This window comes from Lepidothrix coronata, unplaced genomic scaffold, assembly GCF_001604755.1.
Source record: "Lepidothrix coronata isolate B3197 unplaced genomic scaffold, Lepidothrix_coronata-1.0 Scaffold209, whole genome shotgun sequence".
Lineage (NCBI taxonomy): Eukaryota > Metazoa > Chordata > Aves > Passeriformes > Pipridae > Lepidothrix > Lepidothrix coronata.
Window position 1 is genome coordinate 724,721 of NW_016690389.1, and position 18,037 is coordinate 742,757.

Genomic DNA, 18,037 nt, shown 5'->3' on the forward strand with positions numbered 1-18,037 from the left:
GACAGTTCCTGGCCATTTCACTGTAAGACCAGCAGTATTAAATCCAAAATTTCAAGGATGCAATTCTAGATGTGTGACTCATTATTCCCCCGTATAATTTAGGAGGACTATCTTTAACCTACAGACTTCTAAGAGTCTTTTTGTGTGTATAGTTCTTTAGACAGATATATATATTGCCTAGATATAAATCTCTATGGATATTTTGGGTATAGATGCTTCAAAGATAACTACAGCATTTATTATTTCTGTAAGTTCAGTCCTTTGGTTGCTCGAACCTATTTTCAGGACTCTTCCTCTCCAATTAGGAAATGGATGTAATGATCTTGGGTTATGGTTGACTCTTCTTGTCCTTAACTGAGAGGCTAATGTATTCTTTTCTGCATGTTCTGCTTTCTTCATAGGCCTAAGTTGATATTGCTCCTTCTGCTGAAGTGACAGCTCCTGGGTGATGTTTGACACGGCGCAGCCAAGAAATCTGTATGCAGGATGTGTTTTCTCCAGCTCGATAGTTTTCCAGGAAGAGGTTTAGCAGGTAAACCAGAGCCCCAAAGTCTGTTCCCAGTATCAAAAGGCTTAGCTTCAACTGCTAATTCTCGAAATACAACATATGAACCTGGTATTTATGCATATGACTTTGATAGCTGAAAATGTTAGCATATGAATTTGAGAGTCTGAAAAGGATTTTTAGAATGCAAATTAGCTTTTAGCTAAGTCACACTGAAAGTAAACCTGAGAAGATAAAAGAAAATAATATTCATATGTAGCAAACTGCAGAGTTTATTTATTACTCTGTCAGCAAGCAGTTGGATGGCCCAGATGAAAACAGAAGGTTCATTATACCTTACAAGCTCATTTCTGGAGATAAAATGTTGGAAAACAGCTCTGAGATAAATTTCTTGTTTAAATATTATTAATATGGAGAATTACTAGGGGAAGCAACCTGTAACCATTAAGGCAGTTTTTCTCCTTTGATAAACTTTATTTCAATGCTATGATCTGCCTTCAGTGTAAGAGAGCTCTAACCCTTTCCTGTCTGCAAGGCTGAACCTTAAAAAGTGCAGTTTTCTTCTACTCTGAATACGCCAGCTCCAGTTGGTCTTATAAGGAGGTACTTTCCTTTTTAGGTGGGGATTTTCTAAGAAGGGATTTTTCTTTTTAATTGACTTTGGAATAAGTTAACTGAGTTTTGAGTTTCCTTGCATGTTTGGCTGCTTGAGTATGTTGCTACACTGCTTTATTACTGAAACTTTGGGCTGATATTTTTTTGTTTAATATTCAGAAGATCAGGTAACTGAAATTAACATAGTTGCTCTTCTCTAGATGCCTTTAGGGATACTTGGAAAAACTACTTGTAAGAATGTGCTATAGTATGAGTCTTGCTGACTTTCATTTGATTTTTCATTCGTTAACTTGAGACAATGAAGGAGAACAAAGGTTGCTTATGTAAAATGAGACTGAGGGTGCAGAAACATTGAAAACATGCCTATGCTTGTGAGAGGTGTGGTGTGTAATAGCTTACTATGAGGTGCAGTTGAGGAGCTAGTATGACTAAGAGGGATGCTGCCTAATACAAGTCTGGTAGAGCTGCTTTTTGTATTTCTTCCCTTCACCTTCCCTGCTTCTCCCACCACTGCACCACTGTTCTACATTTACCCTGCATGGGGGAGGAATACTAGTTGGCAACAGAAACGTGGTTCCAGCTGAACTCTAATGATAAAACACAGAAATATGTTGCAAAAAAATGCACGGTGAGCAGGGGGAAAAGGGAAATAACAGCTTTGGAGCTCTCCTCCTGTTGTGAACTGTGGCAACCGGGCAACTGGAATGCAAGGGGTTGTGCGTCTGTGGCTCATAGCTAGTTGGTAATTATAAACTGAAGATAATTCAGTGCACTATTTGTATAATTTCTTGTTAAAGTTGTCATGAATATTCATTTTTGATTCTATTTAGGTTTGGCATTTTCATCATACTATATTCACATAGTTTCCTGCTTTTCCTATATTTGGGAAAATTATGATCAGAAAGCTTTTCCTACATCAAGAAATAGAGGTATTCTTTCAGGACCAGAATGCAGGCATAGATGTTTCTATGGATTTGGGAAGTCTTTTTGCATTTGGGGTTGGTTTTGGTTTCTTTTCTTTTCAAATACAGCTCTCCACAATTCTCCAAATTAAGCACAGATATTTAATAATGAAAACTGACAGTGTTTCAACTGCCATGTATGTGATTAAAAATGTGTCTAAAACTGCAGCTTAAAAAGTGGTGTCTGGATGAGCTCAGCAAAATACTTCACAGATTATGCTAATTCATGCTCACTCTAGAGAGTATCTATGGCAAATTGTCTTATTATAAAAGCAATTATTGAACTGATATGCAAACTTTCTCTAGTGTGGTAGCTTAAATTTTACTCAAATTAGTAGATTTTCATATCACTAAATCTATAACAGTATTAAAAAATTATAGATATGGTAGCCCTGCTACAAGTTTCTCTACAGCCCTGTGCATTTGAGCGATGGTAAGCAGTGAAAAGCGGATATTGGGCAGAGAGTTTCTACTTCATTTGGTCTCCTTCAGTCCCATCTCATGCCCCTGACTATACATGCTTGCTACTGGACTGTGCAAGGAAATGATTGAATGTGTGGCTGGATTTTCGACTAGAAAAATGAGTAGTTTCCTATGTAATTGAGAAGAAAATCAAAATATTTTTGCATTGATTCTTGCAAATGCTTATTCCCATCAGCACCCTATTAATAATATCTGTTGGAAAATGTACTGACTTAAGCACTTATTTTTTTTCTTTCTATACAAGTATTGAAGAATGCATGAATTAAAGTAGTAGTACACCCATTTTTTTGAATTTTTTTTCTTTTTTTTAAATTTCTTTTTCTTCTGGTTTGAGTAGGACACTGGGCTAGGTGAGGGACTGAGGTCCCTTCTAACCTCACTTATTTCAGGAGTGTCTCTGATTTCAGTCATTCAGAGTAAGTATCCACAAGGACTGATGGAACTGCATCTGAGACACTTCTGTTGATAGAGGTAGTTCAGGCAACACAAGACTTTAAAGTCGATTTACATGTGTTTGTCAGCTGTTTGAGAAGAGTTTCTGTATCTGAAGGATACTGAGCTTTCTGTTCTAAAGGTCAGCAATAGTAAATACATCTTTTTGACTGTTGACACTTCTAAAAAAATTACATTTGAGATCTTTCTATGTGTGCATAACTTTCTCCAATGCCTATAGTGTGGTGGGCTTTTGTTTGCTTGACTGTGAGAAAGGGTGAGTGAATAGCTAGGCAGAGTTTTTTATGCTTTCATGCTCTGCTATTCAATGCCAAATCATTGTAACTCTGGATGATGTTGAAAATGGAGTATAGGGGGAAATAAATCACACTGCGTTGGAAGGGAAATGGAAAGAAATAAAGAAGCTATGTCACTTTTAAATATAAAATACTTTTTTCATTTAGAAAAAAGTAAAATAATTTCAAGATTTCAAAAGAAAATAGTAGGCTGATTTTTTTTTTTCTTCCCTCTGCTCAGTGGAACAATTTTTAAAGTTCAGTTGAACTGTTGAATATATTCAGTTGCCCGTGATATTCTTGGCAAGTTTAGAACATGCACAGAAAATTTCGTGGATTCCTGATATTTAGCTTTTCTGAGTTGAGACTATGCCTTTAGTAAGCAAAAGTCACTGCTATTTTGCATATGGCGTTAGAAATAAGAAATAAGCCAATTCAGAATAAAAATAGCTGACTGTAGTTTAAGGTGGTCTTTTTTCTTTAATGTGAATACTTTGAAACACTAACTTGAGGGTCCAAGTGTTTGAGTTGATGAATTGCCCATACTTTACACTGCAGAAAGTAGGAAATCATGCAATCTTGAAGACATATAAATAAATTCTTACATCCTAAGTGGAGATGCGTTTTTGAGGCTTACAAGCAGCAGACCAGCTTATAGGAGCAGACACACCCCCCCCCAGCAGTTTTGTGACCCTGAAACAGGGCTTTTGAGATGAAAAAAAGTTTTGAATGCTGACTGAAAATCTGAACTTGCTACCTAGCTCTATAGTGACTTCATATGACTAGTTTAGCTCTTTTGGTAGAATAATTTAGAAAAAGAAATGTCTCTGATTTTGTCATGCAAAATTGTTTGCATTTAATTGTTTAAAAATTTCAATGCATTCTCTTGTAACATGCTGTCAAAGTGCAAGTTGTTATTTAATCAATATTTACTATTGTGAATAACTGCATGTACAAGTCTATAAATACCTATTTCTGGGAAATAGTGTTTCAGCAATCTGGAATATTTTACTGAAAGTGGGAACCAAAAATACATAATACTTAAAAAAACCCAAAAGAAACAAAAAATGCCACCTGATCTAGTTCAAAAATTAGTTTGCTTTAAAGTGTATTATTTCTATCTAACTTCCTAAATGCATCCTACATTTTGATTTTAAATTCTCCATGAATGTTTATTTATCTGCCTCTGTACTATTTGTACCTCTAAAAATGTCATTGATATAAAGAGACTTAAATATGTGATGAATGAAGTATTGCAGCTGCCTGAGTAAGAAATTTCAGTGAAGCTAAAGATAGACTTGTCTCTTGTATCTATTCTTTGGCAGAGAAACAGGGTGATTGAAGGGAAGTACAGTATATGAAAGCACAGCTAAAATACAGACACACTGACATTATAATAGTGTCTCATTGGGTGATGTGGTGTTTTGACTACATGGCTGCAGCAGGTCTATAATTTAAATGCCATTAATGGCACAAAAAACAATAGCATGGAGGCAGGAATACTGTAAAATCTCTGGGTCTGTACTTACAATGCAGATGAAATAGCCCTTTGAACTTGTGGTGCCAAATGTTGTCCAAAGTTACTATTCTTCCACGAGGAAAGCAGTTTTTGTTTTTATGGTGTTTTATGTCTTCCCCTCCTAGCACAGAGAGACGTTTTCTGTTCAGATTTCTTGGCCTGTGTCACTACAAAGATCCCAGGCAAAGGGACGCTGCTTGTGTTTTGCTTCACTCATGTCCCGTTCACACATTCAGCACAGAATTTGCCATTGTGAATAGTCATGACTATGTTTGCTTTGTGCTCGTTGGCTTTTGAATATGCTTCTTTATATTTTGACTCGAGTCGCACACAGAACTAATTTCACCAGAAGCTATTGGTGTTCAGCTGTAACAGAGTTACACATAGTCCTGTGACTGCACTCTGCTTATAATATCTCATTTGTTTCCACTTGGCTGTTGTAATGTTTTCTGCCTGTTAGACTTCTTGTCCTTTCCCTTGCTCTCCTTTTTTTTTTTTTTTTTTACTTTTTTTTACCCCCATTTAAAATTATAACTGACTTCATTTTGATTATTGAACTTAACTGTGGGTAAGCAATAAGCACATGTTTTTGTACCCTCACAGATGCCAAACATTTAATGCACCTTTACTGTAATGTATGCTCTAATTGTTTGCAAGTAGAGTGAGTCTATCCAGAAACAGTCCTTGATTTTGAAAACCCTGTAAAATGTGTACAATATGTTAATTGTGAAGCTTTTTTTAGAAAATTTCAAAGGAGGAGAAGAAATGCTGTGTAAGTGAAACTTGTTTAAAGTGCTCCACCATTTCTAGCAGGAGACTGTTATAATAGTTGCATTATTTCTTTATACTGTTCGAGTGCCTTTGTAAATCTCAGGCTTTTTTTTCCTTTAAACTGGTTCATTGTGTGTAAATGTGGTGCTATACCATGTAAATACTATCTGTTTCCAGTTTTGGCTAAGTGGATGGACTCTTTTCGAAATATTCATGCAGTGTTAACAACAATTAAAGCCAATTTATATTCTGTGAATAAATAACTAAACATTAAAGGTTACTAAAGAGATAAGAAAGGAGTTTCAGAAAAGTTATTTTTCTTTATAGTACAAGCCGCGCGTTCGAAGTGTGGTAAATTTGTGCACTTATGTATACCTTTTTTTCCTCACTTAAAAACAAATCATACCTAAAATTCAAAGCATGTGGAGTAGAGGTGGATTTACTTTATACTGAAGGTAAATACAATTGAAGAAAAATAAAGCCTCTGCATTAATTTAGAAACTTTGGATCTTAACAGAAGTAATTTATTCAGAATTCTCTTTATCTGGTATCTGTCAAGTGTAGCTACCTCTCTGAAACAGGGTCTTTCAAATCCATGATCATTAAAATAGCTCTCTGCTGATCCTGTGCATTCATGTAACAACTCAGGCTCTTCCAAAATGTAGTATTAATATGTGCAAAAACAAATCTTATGAATGTTTTGATCTCAGAAGGAATCTTGATCAGAACAACTGTTAAATGCAAAATGATACATTGGCCAACTGAAAAAAGCTGTCTGTGTTTATTTCCTTCTCAATATCAGTGAAGAAATATTTTACTTAAACCACTATGCATGGCTACTGCAATCAGTACTTTTCAGTTTTGTCTGAAGAGAAAATGAATAATTTTTCTTGCACTTGTTACTGCAAACTCTGAGGAGTAACATGACACCAAAGCACAACTTCAGAGAATGGCTAGCATTTCCGCAGACTGCTGTTTTTAATTAGATCAGAATATGAGTTAGTGAAAAAAAATTTCATAGTGTCAGGTTTGGTAAAATTGGTCTTAGTTATAAGACTATTTTTCTACTTAGGAAATAATTTCTGAAATGAAAGGGAACTATTCTTTATGTTCAAGGAGATTTTAAATATAGGGTGAACCTGCACAATTTCTCCATGTAAAAAAAGCATACTATGCACTTAAACAATTTTTTCCTAATGAATACCTTGTACATTAGTAATTTCTTCAGTAACCAGAATGGTTGTTACTTTTCTCTGAAAAGCCCCAAGTATATTTTGTAACAACTGAAAACCTGAGCACAATTCAGTTCCTGATATAGTGGTGCAGTCCCAGCTGCCCTTTCAAGAGTGGAATTCCAGATGTTCCTGTTTTGCTTATGGAGCAGTGCTATAATTGTTGGACAGCAGGGATACAATTTGGCTATCTGATAATGTTGTATCTATTGAAATACTTTCACTGTGGCTGTTGCAATGTATACATAAGTTGTGAAGGAAACTATATTATGGATTGCATTCATATGATTCAGGTGAGTGCAAGAAGAGCTTGGATCTGAGGATACAATGATGGCATCTCAAATACCACATAAGAAGGGAATTATGCAGTATCTAAAGCAGCATATACGGTAACATAGCCAGTTATGTTATTGAACCCGTTATTCATATAATAATTTAGGTTGGAAAAGCCACTTAAGATCATTGTATCCAACACTAAATCTAGCACTGCCAAGTCCTAAGTCATGTTCCTAGGCACCATGACTACACATCTTTTAAACACCTCCAAGGATGGTGACTCCATCACTTCCCTGGGCAACCTTTTCCAATGCTTGATGCCTTTTTGGTGAAGAGGTTTTTTTCCTCTAATATCAAATCTAAATCTCCCCTGGCGCACCTTGAGGCCATTTCCTCTTGTCATATTACTTGGAGAAAAAAAAAGACTTGGGCACGCTCCTCTAGAGCCTCCTTTCAGATAGTTGTAGAGAGTGATAGTCTCCCCTGAGCCTCCAGGCTTAACAATTCCAGTTCCCTCAGTTGTTCCTGAGTGGACTTGGGCTCCAGACCCTCCACCTTCATCGTGCTACTTCTTGCTCTAGTCGTGGTTACAGTGTGTGTATAAACCTATCTATGTACGAGTTTCTAGATGTTCAGCTTAAGTGTTTCTCCTATGTTTCTTTGAGCTGTTTTTGTAGGACACTAAGAGCTTAATAAAGCTTGAATTCAGTAAAAACAAAGCATGTGAGAACAGGTTTAGCTGTGGTTGTTCCCATATTTATGGTATTATTTCAGAATGTCTTCTACTATGGTTAAAAGTGCATGTGTTCAAATTTCTTGAACATGTTCATAACAGGGTTGAGTGCTGATCATGTATTCCTTCCACACTTAATTATTCCATTTAATGCTGTGGATATTCTGATTGTGGATTACCCCATTTTAAATCGCCATTACAGATCATTTCAATCATTTTACATGCCCAAGGGAGCAGTGGATCAGGGCAGAAAGCTTCTCAGGTACTAGCTATAGCTGCTACTTATGGCAGAAAAGATCAAATGTGAATTTCTTTTCTGTTTGAAAACTCTCTGTGGATATTTCTATTTTCCTAATTGGTTTAGGCTGAAAATGGCTTTTTAACAAGATGTAGCTTTCAGGTGGTAAGACTGATGTATTATTGTAATAGTTTGTAATCAAGATTATAGGAACTGTTAACATTAAACAGTTCTGCCTTCAGGATAAGAAAAATGGAGATGATTCCTAGAATCTTACTTTGTTGGTGAAAGATTGGAGGGGCTAACGTGGGCTTAGGAGTATGGAGAAAAGGATCTCTTCCTTCTGGGCATGTGGAGTTGAATATTCACTTTGCTTTGTGGTCTAGGTTTATTGCTAAATGCTCAAGCAAGCCTGGAGGCATTTCCTAAATGAGGTTGCAACTGTATAGCTTTTAAACTCAATTAGCCCTCTCTTGTGTTTTTTGCATGCCATGTCAGTTCTAATGGAGTTTACTGAGCTGTGTGAGAAAGGGAAGATGTGGGGGTCTCCATAACCAGGGCCCTTCTTCCCCCCTACTCCAGTGGATTGGCCACATCTTATTTTGATCCTTTGGCAACAGCAATTTAAAGGTTATCCAGAATCTTAAAATGTAAAGTGTGCTTAAGGGGGGGATACTGGGGAAAAACGTCATTCAACAACAAAGAAATAAGTAAGTTGGCTTCCACTACCTGATATGAGACTCCTTCAGAATGGAAAGAACACCAAAATGGGCTGTGCTTTGTGTCAGATGGACAGGATGAGTTGGTTCCACACAATGATCTTCTGAGGTTTGTGGTCTGTAACATGCAAACTTGAGAGAAAGAAATCCGATCACAACTAATAGAAAAAAAAGTGTCTTAAGAAAATTGCTATTCACAGGAATACAGATATAACAAAGTGGTAGAAATTATATCTTACCATTTAAATAAAAACTAAAACACCTAATAACTGCCTTAAGGAAAAACCTCTTTGTTAGTCTTCAAGCACAAGAAAATACTTGACCTGTTTTCAACAGCAGTGTTTTTATAACTCGCTTTTGTTGGATCACAATCTTTTCTCTTTTTTCTGTTTGATCTAAAAGTCCAACTGTGTTAATTAAGAAAATTAATGTAATGCATTAAGCTTGTAACATGATTAAAGGTATTACTAGAACTTTATAGGAAGAATGTCTTTTCTCATTCTGTTAGTTTTTCCCCGCAATTGCAGTTGTATACAAAACCATAAGTACAACTGGTTGAAAACTTAATCTTTTTTTTCCCCCTGTGGGGAAAACACAAGATGTTTTGAAGAAATATATTTTTCAATAGTCATTTTTCTGGAAGGCCTTTTGCATGGGGAGAAATAAAAAAAGACTCCTTGCTGCCCCAGAAGGGTTGGTAGCCTGGTGTTTTTGGTGTGCCTCCAGAATCTCAGAGCTCTGTTGTTGTTGGAGAAGGGCCTGGAAACCCAGGTTTCTGACACTTTGGATGAAGGTCTTAATGACCCGACTGCTATCTATCTGGAAAATTATCATGCTGCTTAGTTTTTCTTCTCCTCCTCTTTCTTTTATAATAAGCTCCTTTTCCCAAAAGAAATTTAAAATTACTTAGACATACCTCCCTAAATCTAATGAAGAATAAAAAAAAATTTAAAAATCTTTTTATCTCTCTGAGGAATATTATCTTCTGATCAGTCTTAGCATTAATGCGTAGATCCATTGTTCGTGTTGTCTAGTAAAGAAAAAAAAATATAATAATTATATAGTTTGCCCTTAGTAATGAAGTTGAAGCAATTGTACGTATATTTAAAGGAAGGTGCTGTGGCTGAAGAGTGCTGAAGCAATGGATAATTCTTGTGGTTATTCCACTGAGTTTTGCAAAGAAGCACCTTTCTGTCAGTGCACTTGTACATGTACTTATTACTTTACTTTATTTTAACAGTAAAGCCAGGGCTCTCTGGTCCTATTCTCCGTGCTGTCTCTTCCTTAAGTCCCACAAAAGACCTTGCATAGTGGAGTCTACAGCCAATGTGGACAATGTGAGGGCTGCTTTTAAAAATACAAAGCCAAACGGAAGTTAACTAGTACGAGATAAAAATCCTGTTCATAGAGCCAAAGTGACTATGTAAGAATATAAAATAATCAGTCTGGTATGTCTGAATCTCTCTCATTCATACAAACCCATGAAAAACCTAGGCTGCTTTGACTATTACATCATCTCTTTTGAAGTACAAATGCTAATTGAAATCTTTCTAAAAGTTCAGCATGTGTGCTAAGATATTACAGATCACTTTTTTCTTATGTACTTGAACACAGGTATGTCTGATTTTCTTTAAAGCTTCTGTCAGTGGGGGAAGAAAGGTGGTGCTTGGATCATGCTCCCATAGGATGCACCTCATTTTTAGTACTTTGTGGTTTAATGTTTATCGCTTAAATGTGGTTTGAATGTGCTTCTGAATCATTACTTTGCAAAAAGAAAGACATTGCTGTCCATCTCCAGCTGAGTTTCCACCTTGCTTAAAAATCGGTGCTTTTCTCCTTTATTCTTTAGAAAAGATAATTTTTAATTAGCTTCTGCTTTCCAGATAAGCTGCTCTTCACTTTTAATTCAAGGGAACAAGAGGAGGTAGCATTGGGTATATTTGATCTCTTTGAAATATTTCAGTCTGTCCTTACAGAGCTGTAACTGTCTCTTGAAAAGCTGCTGTGACATTCAGATGTTTGTTGGATAGACTTGAAAGTATGCTTTGGATGCTGTTTAGAAAAATCTAGTGCCCCATAAGTGCAATACAAGATGAAAGGAAGTAATGCTCGGGACCTATTGTGTGTGGATTGCTGCAAACTGCTTTTTTTCCTCAGTGCTTTTAGTTTGCTGACCTGGAGATAAGGTTGTTTCTATGTTTTATTCCTGTTATCAATGTGAAATTCTTCATTTCAGGTACTTTTCCATTTTGCTTTGACCTGTTTTTACAGTTTTTAGTGCCACCTGTTTAACACATGTGCAGTAAACAGCTGCACTACTGAGTTCCTGCAGATGTTGTGAGCCAGTATGACTTTTATAACTGCCTCTAAGATGTTCAGTTATGGAAGCCTTGATTTAGAAAGAAGAAATCATGTTCAGTCAAAGCTGCCTTCAAATGTCCTGACCTAGACCTAGAAAAAACCAGCATGGCATTTTGTTGTGCTGTCTGTGTACTGAGCTGACTGAGATGGTTTACTTTTGTGGCTCTAAACACATTAGGTAAAGTTTGGGGCCATCCAGCAATTGCATGTTACAGGTTCCTTTTTGCATCTACAGCAATCTTGTTAATGTTACCTCTTTTAAAATTCTTTGATAGTAAATATCATCAGATAAAAGGCTTTTGTAGTCTGGATTACTGCTCTGAAAAAGTCCGTGAAGTAAACACACTGTTACCAGCTGACTGATTTCTACACTTAGGTTTGCTGGGGGTTTTAGTGGACTGTTAACACTACAGGTATGGCTTTTTTGAGTTCCTGATTTGGGGAAAAATTTGTTTATCAGATCACATCTGTTTTCCTCATCCCTTCATGTATAAACTTGCCCTAAAGGAGAGCCATCTCTAACTACATTTTGTTTATTATGATTTCAAACTACCTACTAATCTGAAAATAAATTTTAGAAAGTTGTTGAAATAGTGGCCATTACACTACTATTTTTTTACCTGTACTTTAGTATAATTTCATGTATTTAAAGTTCATAATTGAGTTTCTTTTCAAAATGAATTTCAGAGAGACAAACCTCAAACAGACTTGTATCAGTGTGTTTGCTTGGGAGTGAAGTCAGATGTCAGGGCAGCGTCAGTGTGTGTATACTTGTGCCTGGAGGGGGGAGATAAACTGTAGGGGCAATCTTTCACATAGGTGTGCTATGCAGCTGTTGGCAGGACACCTTTCTGTGTGTTTCAGCTGTTTTTTTTCTCCTTGCTCTTGAAAAATAAAATGTTTTCTGTGATGTATCCTAGACCTTTCTTGTTTCTCCCGTCTTTACCATCAAATCACCATATCATAGGTATATATACAAGATTATTCTTTCTTACTATGGCAGTTGCTAAATAATCCTGCCAAGCTTGTCAAGTCAGATACGTAATCAACACTGTACACTGAGGTTGAAAGGGGAATAACTAAATCAGCACGGCTGGTCAAGAGTTGCAATGCGGTGTTTTGCAGGGGAAAGAATTATATCAGTAAAGCCAGGACTCACTGGTCCTATTCTCTGTGCTGGTGCACAGCATTGTCTTTGTCCTTAAGTCCCACCAAAAACCTTGGCTGCAGGCCCCTCCAGTGTGGGGGGAAATTCGAATAAGAGTTTTAAAGAGTGAATACTAAATCTTTATATTTCTCTTTTCCTTGTTAAGGTAGAATGAAAACCATAAACTATTGGTAAATGTCAACTAACCGCTAGACTTGAAAGAACCAGCAGCTGTTTTCTGCTTATGAAGCAGAAACTGTGTAGGAGGAGATGTAAAGAACCTCCTCAAATACCCATTATAACAGAGGGGTGGGGGAGAGACTGTACTGAGTAAGGTTTTTAACCTTTAGAATTCTTTTTCTGTTCTCTTATGCTCTTAGACTTGCATGAAAATGCAAAATGGCAATTGATATGTTTCAGGTAAAGGCATCAGACAAAGGCCCCGTGCCACCTAAAACTAGTTCTAATAAAAAATTGAGTACTCAACTTGCCTATATCAATTTTGTGTCTGTTAAAAGATTTATTGTACGAATCTCATAACCAGATTTCAAATGTATTTAATGATTAATTGTTTGCAAAGAGCTTGAGTGTGCCACATATCAGATGCAATGTTTCAATGCAGCAACATTATTAACAACATCGTTAGAGTAATACTGAAATGGCAACACTTAAAAAATGCATCTACCACAAATCTGAAATGATGGGTTTGTCTTGAATACAAATAAACAGAGAGAAAAGAGATTGGGAGGTATTCATTCCTGATGTATAAACTGAGATAAAAAGTAGACCACAGGTTTATGTTAATAGAAATTGAGACAAATTCTCGGTTGGCAACACAGACCTAAATGCTGCCTAAGCAAAGCAATGAATGTTTATTCTGTTTCTAAAGGGAAGTCCATACTTGTTGTCAAGAAAAGACAAAGGGTTGTTCTGGGATGTGTTTGTTGGGTTTGGGTTTTTTTAAGTAACCTATTTTTGCAGTAATTCATAAATCCTTCGTCGCTTTCTGATACGGAAAAAATATATGCAGCCTCATTAGCTCATGGCACAATTATCTTTAACTCTTTTAAAAATATTTGGAAAAATAGACTAGAAAATGAAAAAAATAATTTTTTTCCTGAAAATAGTCAATTATGAGACACTTAATCAATGTATCTGGAAAATGTGGTGGCAATCTGTCTGGTTTTTAATTGGAAACCTTCTTACCTAGATACTGGGCAGACGAAACAGCTCTCAAGGAACAATTAAAAAGAAATAGAACTGCCACTCTGTTATTTCACCTGCTCTTCTTTTAAACATGTCCTTTCTTGTTTGCTGACAACTCCCACTATGGAGCACTTGTCCACAGTCCTAGGAATTACTATTAACTCCCCAAGACGGGGGTGGGAAACTAGAACTGGTAAGCAAGGGCTGGAAGGGTACCAGCTGGAGGATATTTGTGACAGATCAGAATAACAGGAAGAGAGAATAAAAAAGAAATGGTCAGCACTTTTGGCTTTTTAAAAGTGGGGTGTAGATGACTTGCTCTTATGTTTTTGCAATGTCTTGTTTCCAGGCTGCTGGCTTAGTCAGCCACATCTTTAATTTGCCCAGTTTATAACAGCTGCTTCTGCTGCTACCACAGAAAGAGAAATTATAATTTCTAAGCTTTCATTTCATCCCTCTTACCTATAATCCTCAAATTCCAGTCTGTCTGACCACTTGACTAGGCTTTTTAATTAGCAGATCTTCTTGGGGGCCCTTAAATGTGTTTTGAATATACAGGAACACTAAACAGCCTTGGAAACTCTTGATGAGATGAAAAACATCCTGCTGGGAATATAAAATGGCACACAGTGCCTAGAATAATGGTTTCCATAATTGAGATTTTCATGTGCTGTATTAAAAGGCAACATTTACCTGGGGTTCTGTTCTCTTGAAAAGAAAAATGTTCAGTTTTAAAAACTTGTCTGTTTAACTCTGTTTCTGCATGGTTTTGTTGATTCCTCAGAAGAGAAGTTATGGGTTTGGCACAAAAGGCACAGAAAGCTGGAGATGAAAACTAGTATTCAAATATTTCTGTGCAATCTGTGATTCAGATATATTTGATTTGCTCAGATGAGGTGGGTGGAGTTTTGTAATGGTCTTTACTTTGTACCCGACACCACTGTACTGCCTGATCTTTTGGCTGAGGTGGCACATTGTTAATGATGTGCTAATAAACAACATAATTTGGTAAGGTAGACTCTTTGGTAGAAGGTAATAGTTCTCACTGCTGCAAGTATCTTAATGCAATTGAAGAAAACAGCTTGTTTTAATCATTTACTAATTGTATGGCACAGCAACTAATCTCTGGGATGTACCTTGGAGACCCGATAACATGTTTCATCGACTTCTGGGGAACCGACACAGATGATATTGGTCAAATTGCCCAGTTCCCTTCATTGCTGGTCTGCAGCTCTGTGGTGATTTGTCTAGAAGACAAAGAAATAAAGGATTTTGTGTAATAGTTTAGGATATGCCCAATAAATCAGCCAATAATTGGTCTTGACATTCCCCAAGGAAAAATCGCTAGTGTCACTATAAAGGTCTTGGTGGTTTTGTACTATTTGTACTAATGTTTTTTTTCAAATTTTCAGATAAAATATGTTTTGCTTCAAGCTAACTCTAAATGAAATTATATTATTCAGAATATTAAGTTGTGACATAATACTGTCAGTAAGCCTTATAGTTTCAATAATTTAAATGTCATAAATGCATATGTCAATGGTATATTGTTCCATGCTGTTCTGCTTTGCTGTTCATGTGAGACCATTCAGGCATATAAAACAATAAAATAATAAAAAATTGCCAGAAAATGAGCTCTAGGCTTATTTTTCAGTGCTACAGATGAGTGTTGACAAGACCCGTTTCTGAAAACTCAAATACTAGACCTGTGTGCATTGGTCTTTTTCCATAGTGTAATTATGAATTAATTTTCTCTTATAGAAAATTAATCCTGCTTAACTACTCAAATACAGTTCTAGGTAATATTCGGATCTTTACTGGTTACATGCACTAATCCTGATGAAACCTGCAACACTCCTGCAGTTTTTCAATAGCTCTGAAAATTATTCCAACCTTAGCCTATGGTATTCAAAGGCACAAATAACTACATAAATGACTCTCCTCTGTCCCTGAAGTGCAGTGGATTAGGTGAAGGGATTCTCAAAGCCTTCTAAATTCTTGGCATTCAGTACAGAAAATGTTCAAGTAACAAATATTTGAGTTGCTTGTCAAAGCACTTTATTAAATTGGACTCCCTTAAATAAGTTTAGTGTTAAGTAAGTATGGTAAATTAAATCTAAAAATATATTTTTTTTCAAATCTATACTTTTCAATGGTCTAATGGTTACCTTTTGAAGAGTTTGTGGCCTGCAAAATACTGTAATTATACAGCATATTCTCAAAAAGGCTAGTCTCTGGTATTTGCGTCCATGTGGTTTCATGGAAGACATTTTGAGAATTTCGAGTCCATCTTGTTGAGCTGTGCCTTCTCCATTATGATTAATGGAGTAACATGCAAGTTGGAATTCTTCAAATAGCTTTGAAAAAAATCTCACATTTTTTATTTGTCTATTTTATGGGACATGAAAAAAAAAAAACATTACCCCTCAGGGAATTAAAGCACAGTGCTTTAATTACACAATGCCCATTAATGCTAATAAATTTTATGCTAAAAACCTATGCTGTACCAGTGCCAACAAAAACATAAGTCTCCTTTCTTTTCAAACCCTGTGCCACATACTGCCTGGACACACGATCATTAAAATGAACTCAGTTGCAATGACAAGCATTAGACAAAGATGTAACATTTCATTTTGACTTTCAGCAGTTTCTATAGGTTGAAATAATGCTAGAATTTGATCTTTAAGTAATCTTTGAAAGTATTCAAATAGGAATAATGTTAGACCAGTGAGGGAACATGTGAAATGAAGCGATAATACTTTCAACTGCTGCACTCCTTTCATAATCTGATATACCTTGAGTTTTCCCTCAAAAGATTCCTTTGTAATGGTAGTCAGAAGAATGAGTTGATCAGCTGTATAAGATAAAGCATGTTTGTAAGCGCTCTGTATTCATAAATCTTGTTTCTTATTTCGTTCTCTGCTCTGTTTCTCTTACCTAGTCATTAACTGCAGCCTTTCTTTCCTTTTTTAATATAGCTCTGCTGTTAGCAGTTCTAGAATTTGACCTCAGAACTAAGTCTCCTTTTCTCTTGCAATATTCCTGGAAATCAGACAATCATATCACTATTGATCTGTGTGTTGAAGCGCAGCAGTTCTACTTTCTATGGGTGGGTTAGAGGAAGGGTTTGGGATTCAGCTGATGAGAATTTGAAGTGAGGGGAATGCATTAATAAGAGCATCACACTGGTAGATGTGGGTTTTCCCACATCTCTGCAGTGGGGTGACATATAGGATCTCTCTGTACTAACAAAATGAATATGTGGTAGTGACTTGGTCTGGTTGAGAATAGAGACCAAATGGAAACGACTGTGCATGAGGAGGATGGCATTTAGGAGGGGCTGACCAGTGGCTTGATTGTAAAATGCATAAAAAGAAAAAAAGCATTTAGATGCTGTCTGACTGTGAAGATTTAGAAAATGCCTAGACTTAGATGTCAGTGCAGTCTTCAGGAGCAGACAGAAGGGAAGAGCAAGGGCTGTGAGACATCACGTGGGTTTGGAGTGAGAACTGTGCCACATCCTCATGACCTCAGTCTGAGTGGGCAGGGGAGATGCCACAGTGTGTGGCTGGGCTGAAGGAAGGGGAACGTGAGGGTGAGCCCAACAGTGAGCTGTGCTCCCTGCCATGCAGGGGGGCCCCTGAGAGTGCTCTTAGAGAGCCCTCAGCAGTTGAATTTTATCCTCAAGCTCAAACGTGTCAATTCAGGGCATTAATCACATTTTTAGATTTTTCATTATGTAATGTTTTCTGGGTTCTGTTTACACTTCATTGGTGTTTTTGCTAAGAGACTGGAAGACTTGGGCTGAATTTGGGTGCCTCTGACACCTGATATGTAGAAGCAGCCTCCCACAAGAGAAAACAGCTATATTATGAGGTTTGTAAGAATGCTTTATGTTGATGAGCACTAATTATCTGAGCTGGGAGCCCTTTGAAAACCTTTCTGATGACTAAATCTCCATTTTACACCTCTACTTCCCAAATTCCCAATCTGGTAGGAGCTCATATTATTTTTAACAGTGGTTTCTTTTGCCACTAAGTCCTAATAAATTGGAATCACAATTGAAATGATAGTTTCTAATCTTATATGCTGTTGTGAATATCCTTTTTATTTTTAAGTTAGTCAGACTCTTGAATCGTCCCAAATCTTCCCACCATCAATTGGACTTTTTCCCAACTTTCTGACTAGTTTCAAAGGGAAATCATGCTCTTGCCTTTTTTCCTGCTCTGGTTGCCTGCATTCACCCCACTGTTGGTTTTCCTGCTCAGAGGCAGACCTGTTCCAGCTCAGTGATGGGTGCCAGTCACGACAGTGTAACAAGCCAAAAGTAGTAAACTTGTTATGAAAAGCTTGAAAACTTGGACGTGTCTAGGTGCCAGGATTTTAAACTCATTGCAACTTTATTAATGACACCCTGGGGGAAGAATCTTTTAATAGTAAACGTATTCAAACAGATTTGAGCTAAAAAAGCTGGATTTACTTTGTTTTGGTTGCATGTGTACTACAGCATTATCAGGAGATGATTTAGAGTAACAGCCGTGA

The 18,037-nt window shown here is 36.7% G+C and overlaps 1 long non-coding RNA gene across 6 annotated transcripts in view; it reads right to left on the minus strand.

The window, feature by feature from the left end:
- The window catches only part of LOC108506195, a 59,980-nt gene that overhangs the window by 15,076 nt on the left and 26,867 nt on the right, over window positions 1-18,037 (minus strand). For 4 of the 6 annotated variants that reach the window (XR_001877710.1, XR_001877711.1, XR_001877714.1 and 1 more), the window contains exons 2-3: window positions 14,632-14,742; window positions 8,792-8,913 (exon numbers count right to left, since the gene is read on the minus strand). This is a non-coding gene — a long non-coding RNA (uncharacterized LOC108506195). The remainder of the gene's footprint in view (window positions 1-8,791; window positions 8,914-14,631; window positions 14,743-18,037) is intronic. The other 2 variants (XR_001877715.1, XR_001877712.1) reach the window with 2 other exon arrangements.